Source organism: Crocodylus porosus, unplaced genomic scaffold (assembly GCF_001723895.1).
Source record: "Crocodylus porosus isolate Cpor-Errol unplaced genomic scaffold, CroPor_comp1, whole genome shotgun sequence".
Classification (NCBI taxonomy): Eukaryota; Metazoa; Chordata; order Crocodylia; family Crocodylidae; genus Crocodylus; species Crocodylus porosus.
This window is the reverse complement of record NW_017728918.1, coordinates 53,678,931-53,685,501: the sequence shown is the minus strand read 5'-3', so window position 1 is coordinate 53,685,501 and position 6,571 is coordinate 53,678,931.

The following is a 6,571-nucleotide window of genomic DNA, read 5'->3' as shown; positions in this document are numbered from 1 at the left end:
TAGTACTGAAGTCTGAAGAACAAGTCAAGATCAGGATGTACAGATTTGAATTAGAATCACGAACATGAAAGTGAGTCTGGGTGAGAGGCAAGACTTGAACAAGAGCCTATCCTGACAGGAACCAAGGTAGGGAACTGGAGAGAAATCTATGCAAGATTCAGGACAGAAACTGAAGCTAAACCTAGACAGCACCAAGGGCAGAAACTGGATATAAGGCTTAGCCTGACCTGGCTCTATCATACTGACTGTCCCCTGGCACTTGCTCCATACACTAGGCTTCTTTAATGGTTAAGTAAAATGTAATGAATGGGTTCATAGTGGAGGGCAAAATCAACTTTATAATTCTCTGGAACTTCCGTGGACTGCAGTACATGAGTTATACATCCTTTAATGCACATGTACAATTAAGAAATCCAGTGGTCCTTCACAGGGATACCCCCAGTTAGGTGTTTAGTGCTCTGCTTCATTGGGTGCTGGAGTTGTTGAGGCCCCTTGGACAAATGTGCTTTCCCCTCTCTCTATCTTCTACTTGGTGAAGGGCAGGGGTCCTAGTTTTCTTTGTTTAAAAATATCCCAATTTTTGGTTTAAAAAAGTAACCCCAAATCCACATTATTCCATGATTAAAGTGAAACACATCTATAGATACAGATATATATATATAGCTATAGATATAGATACATGGCATTTTATTATAATCATGGAAGTGTGGATTTGGGGTTACTTTTTTGAATTAAAAATTGGTGATTTTTTTTTCAATCAGAGAAAACCAGCATCTCTGATGAAGAGATTCTTTAAGGTTGTGTTATAGAGAAGGTTTTGTGTACACCCAAACCACAAGGAGAAAACATACTTTTCCATAAAAACTTCCCTCATTCAAATGTTCTGGAGATAGTTTTCTCTTTGGATGATTACTAGAAATGTGGATTGGGGCATTGCTAAAAGATGAACTGTATATACACATATACGCAAGACAGTCCCTCTTCCAAATTGTATACTATCTGTACATTCAATCGGAAATTGATGGATAAAATAGATGGGGCAGGAGGCCAATCTTAATTGTTTTAAGAAGCAGAATCACCAGCACATCAGTTGCCTATGATCTAGTGATTACATCAGTGAAAAAATGCAAAAAAAAGCTGTTAAATTAATAATAAATATCACAAATTCTCCCCATTAATTTACTTTAATAATAAAGAGTAATAGTCATTCCTTTTTCTAATTTAACCAGAGGCACTATCATTGCCATTAGTAACCTATTTCTTTACATATTCAAGTGATATTCAAGTGTTGTTCAGTTATAACTTATTTTGCTGGCTGATTAAAATGTCGAGTATCAAAACTGGCATTAGTTCTACTATCACAGTTCATTAAATTACTCAGGAGATCACGGACTGCAGTAGGAAAGGCTCATGTCATAAAATGAAATGTTCTATTTATCAAATTGTACCCTGCTGTGCTATTCATTTGGTAATAAAAACTTTATTTTTACCACTTGTGTCCTCTCTTATTAATGAGATAAAAAGCATACTCAGGTTACTGTTTTGTATAGGTACATGAACAATCAATCAATGACCAGCAAAATAGAGGTAACACAAGCCTGGATGAAAAAAAAGAAAAGAAATTAGTGGCTATTTCAACAGAGCTGAATACTTACATATGTGCATTTAGATTGTATGCTAGGCTTACTGTATAGCCAGTCTTTCCATGCATTGCATGAGGTGCTGAAAAAGCGTTATTTGGGAAACAGTCCTTAATTTTATGCAGACATAATGTTTCAATTAAGAAAATTTGATGTGTTTTTTTTTTTGTCCTGTCTCATAGGATTTAGCCTTGTTAAAATGGTTTGCTAAATAAATCTTTCATATTGGGTTCTGAATGAGGACAGGGTCCTGAGGGGGAAAAAAAAAGATTATTTATCACTTGAGGCCTTGCTACAAGCCTTGACTGAAGGGTAGTTTCTGCTGCCTCAAGAGAAGACTGAGAGGTTGTTCCTTGCCTCTGAGGCGGGTAATCTTTCCTGCAGTCTCTTCTTGGTCTAACTGTCCAGCTCTGCTGTGTTGAGCCACAGAGTGCTCTTTGCCTAGTTACATTTTGTGGTTAAAGTCTCTCCCTGTTTGTGTTGTTGATTGGCCTATTAGAGATATATGAAGGTGTTTTGTATTTCTTTACTGCCTGACCAAACTCATGAAGTGACTTGGTATTGAATCCTTAACTAATATTTATATTCTCTTAACATATTTTGTCTTGTGATTAGGTGTTGTAATATTCTCTATTGCAAAATCATCCTATGAATTGAGAAAGCACGAGAAAAGCTGGTTATTTTCCTGATTTCCCATTAGGATTTTCTAGCCCTTCTAAACAGTAACAGTATTTTCTATGGCAAAGAATTAATAAAAAGCTGATCCCTGCATATTTTGTGTCCTTTGGAAAATCAACAGAGTAAGCACTGAAGTATGATTAAAATGAAAGAAGCAGCTATGAAAGACATTATTACTATGAAGGTCAGAAAACAAGGACCTCATACAGTTTTATCTGTCCATGGAATATATGGACAAATAAAATGACCATTTGTCTATTGATGTGTGTTCTTTTATGAAGAAGTAGGATCTTAAGAGCCAAAAAATGAAGGAAAAAAAGAAAAAAGAAAGTGACTTGAATGTAATTTTAGAAAAATGGCAACCCCCCCATGGAGAACAAGAAAACTTTTAGACTTTTGTATTCGATCTGTATTGTTGTCACCCTTGAACTGACTGACCATCCCTCTGTCTTACTGAATTTGAATCAGTCAAAAGAACTGAAAAGCTATAAGCCATATTCTCTCTAATAGGTACACTTCCATTTGATAAATGAGCTAGAACCATTAGCAAGGACAGATTAATAAAAACTAACCATCTACATGTGTGCATTCAGTGAAAAAGTACTCTTATGGCTTTACGTATAAGTATCATAACAAAATCTATGCAGACCTATGCCACAGACACAGCCTAGTTTAAACTTTTGAAGGAATTTGTATTAAGCCAGTACAACATATCCTATTTTCTATATTCTTGTTAATAAAAAAAGGGAAGGAGAACTAAGGATATAACATGAAAAGAATATGTTAATAAAGATGTAGGGTGAACCAATTAAATGAAAAATAAACCCGTGTGTAACCTGATTGCAAACATAAGTTCTATACACAGATAAGTAGAGGGCTCAGACATAAAATGGAAGTTTATATCCCTTTATAGAAAGAGAGAATCCCTATCCTAAACAGAAAAAAAAATGGAATATTTGAAAAAAACACTATTATCCTTTGTTTTTATGCAGAAGACAGGGAGGCCTGGGTGAGGGAGATCCCCTGCCCTCCATCAATGCTGGCCTCGTGAAGGAACACCTTGAGAGGCTGGATACTTTCAAGTCAGCTGGCCCTGACAATCTACACCCCAGGGTACTCAAGGAGCTGGAAAGAATCATAACCCAGCCTCTGGCACAGATCTTTGAAAACTCCTGGTGCTCTGGTGTAGTGCCAGAAGACTGGAAGAAGGCCAATGTGGTGCCAATCTTCAAGAAAGGAAGAAAAGTGGATCTGGCAAACTATAGGCCCATCATCTTGACTTCTATCCTGGGGAAGATCTTCTAAAAGTTTATTAGAGAGGCCATCCTTAATGGACTGGCCGAGGCCAACATCCTAAGGGATAGCCAGCATGGGTTTGTCTGGGTAGGTATTGTTTGACCAATCTCATTCTACGACCAAGTGACATATCACCTGGACAAGGGAGAAGAGATTGATGTCATATATCTCAACTTCAAAAAAATCTTTGATCTGGTATCCCACCGTAGCAGGGCACTGAGGTGCCTGCTACTTGTGGAGCAGTGAGTGAGGAGCCCAGCTGCAGGTTGCCAGGGTAACTGGTGGGAGTCAGCTGACTGGAAGGGGCAGAGCCTGACTCTCATATAACTCCCAGGCTGAAGCCAGGCTAAGGAAGAGGGGAGAAGGGCAGAAAGCAAGTAGTTACAGCTAGAAGTACAAATGATGAAGCAAGAAATCCAGGGGCTGGAGGCTGAGAGAAAGAAGTCACAGGAAGCAAATAGCCAGATGGCTATGAAGATTCAAGACCTGGGGGAGGGGGATGGGTTAGACGAAAGACGTGTAACAAACCTCATAGAAGCAGGGCAGAAGCCTCAGATCTTAAATACCTGGATATAATGCTGGAAAAGTTGGAGGCTGTGGGAACCCAATTAGCAGAGCACATGGGGACTGCCAAGTATGAACATCAAGAACAGTGTAAACAGATGGAAATATTGAAGGGGTCCTTGAAGGAGGCAGAGGCACTGTTAGAAATTGCCGGATTGAGAACTCTAGAGCATGTCAAGCCCACGGAGTTCCCCAGAGACCGAGGCCCAGGGGATCCTGGGGAGGAGGCTGAAACAGGACAGTTGGAGGAAAAATCCATAGGGCAGAATTCTGTGACCCTACAAAGGCAGGCCTTGCCAGCCATCTTAGAGTATTGCAACCAAAGATGGGACCAATGGAAGAAGCACCAGGCGATGGAACTGAGCCGGCTAAGAAACCAGTTGGAAGAACTATTCAGACCCCAGGCTAAGGGAAGTAGTACAGGACTCCTTCAGGAGCAACCAGGGACAGTGGATTGGGTAGATGTGGAGACGACAGGGAAGGGTGAACAGATGACCCCAAGGAGTGAGATCTTCTGTTTAACGTGCCAGGATTGTACCCAGGCAGTGTGGGGCCTGGGGTGAGAGGGCTTAAAGATAGGCCTCGCAAAAGGAGCCCAGGAAAGAAAATTGGGTAAAAGGGCAAGAGATGAGGAAGAGGGAACAAAACCCAGAGGGGGGACTGAAGCCTGAAAACGGGCTACAAATTTACATGAGGAATATCCCTAGGCCAGTTAAGTGGTGGATGTTGAGAAAATTTGTTGAAGAGCGAGTTGGACGGATAGCCTATGTAAAGATCTATAAGGGATCCAGAGGAGAATCTACTGGACAGGGGAAGGTAGAGTTCTGGAGGAGAGAAGATGCACATAAAGCACTGGAGAGACAGTAGGAGATTTGGGGAAGTCTTCAAGACCTCCAGGAAGTCATAAGGAGACAAAAGAGCCCAAAATTTGCCCCAAGAAAGAGATCAGGGTGCATGGGGATGGAGCATAGAAGGGCCAGAAGTGAGAGGGAGAGAGAACCCCAGAAGGTTGGCTGGAGCTTGACCAACGGCGGGCATGATTTACCAAGGTCAGCTAGTATGGGGGGACTGCCCGTGGCGGGGCAGCTTCCATAAATCCCACACGGTGCACCTTGGGTAAAAGGTGAGTAGGAGGTGCCTTAAAACCTCCACCGTTGAGTATCTAAATGGTTGAAGAACAAGAGCCAAGATCGGAAAGAAGGAAGGAAAACACGTGTGGTAGAGGAGAATGAAGACTTGGTCTGGTGAGTCTGGATCTTAAGAGGGGACGTGTGTAGCAGGGCACTGAAGTGCCTGCTACTTATGGAGCAGTGAGTGAGGAGCCCAGCTGCGGGTTGCCAGGGTAACCGGTGGGAGTCAGCTGACTGGAAGGGGCAGGGCCTGACTCCCATATAACTCCCAGGCCGAAGCCAGGCAGGCACTTGCCTGTCAGCAGCCATAGGGGTAGGAACTGTGCTGGAGTGAGAAAAAGGAAGAGGCTGGAATGTATAGGCAGTTGTTTGGGTGAGAGATGGAGAAACCCAGGGACAGACTTGAAGGTGATTATGGCAAGATGGTTTATGTTATAGCCAAAGGTCTTGAATTTGTGTTGCTTGAATTTGTGATGAAGTTTTATGACAGGAGGACTGCGTGAGGCTATAAGGGGATGGAGGAGGCCTCATAGGGGAGCCACGGCCATGTGGAGACCCCAGAGAAGCCCCGGAGGGGGGGCAGTGAGAAGCCCCAGAAAGGGGGCTGCAGAATGCCAGAGCGCCTGTGGGGCTCGATTCTGAGACAAGGCTGAGGAAGCCATAGTGCCTGTGGGGCATGATTGCGAGACAAGACTGTGGAAGCCAGAGGGCCTGTGGGGTGTGATTGCAAGACAAGGCTGGAGAAAGCCAGAAGCGCCTGTGGGGCATAGCTGAGAGATAAGTACTGCGGACAGCCTGAGCTCCAGAGAGGGCACAGAGAGTGAGATACACCAAACAACATCTGGTACATCTGCGAGGGGTGGTTGGAGCCATGCATAGACCATAAGGCTGGGGTGTTTGGAACCCCATTGTATAAACAAGGATTGGGGTAGCAGGAACCATGACCAGGAGGATGAGAGGCAACCTCCCTTTAACTTTCATAATAATCTTGGTGGGCAAGAAAGAGGGTGCATTAACGCAAACTTGGCATGGTAGGGGGTGCTAGTGGAGAGCATGGCAACCCTAGGACGTCTCCCCTTGCCTGGTACACCCACGATCACCTCTTGGCGAAACTGGCCCATTGTGGCCTTGGGTCCACCACAATTCACTGGCTGGGAAATTGGCTCTGTGGTTGGACCCAGGGGTGGTAATTGACGGAAGTCAATAATCATGGTACCCTGTGACCAGTGGGGTCCCCTAAGGCTCTGTCCTTGGACCCATATT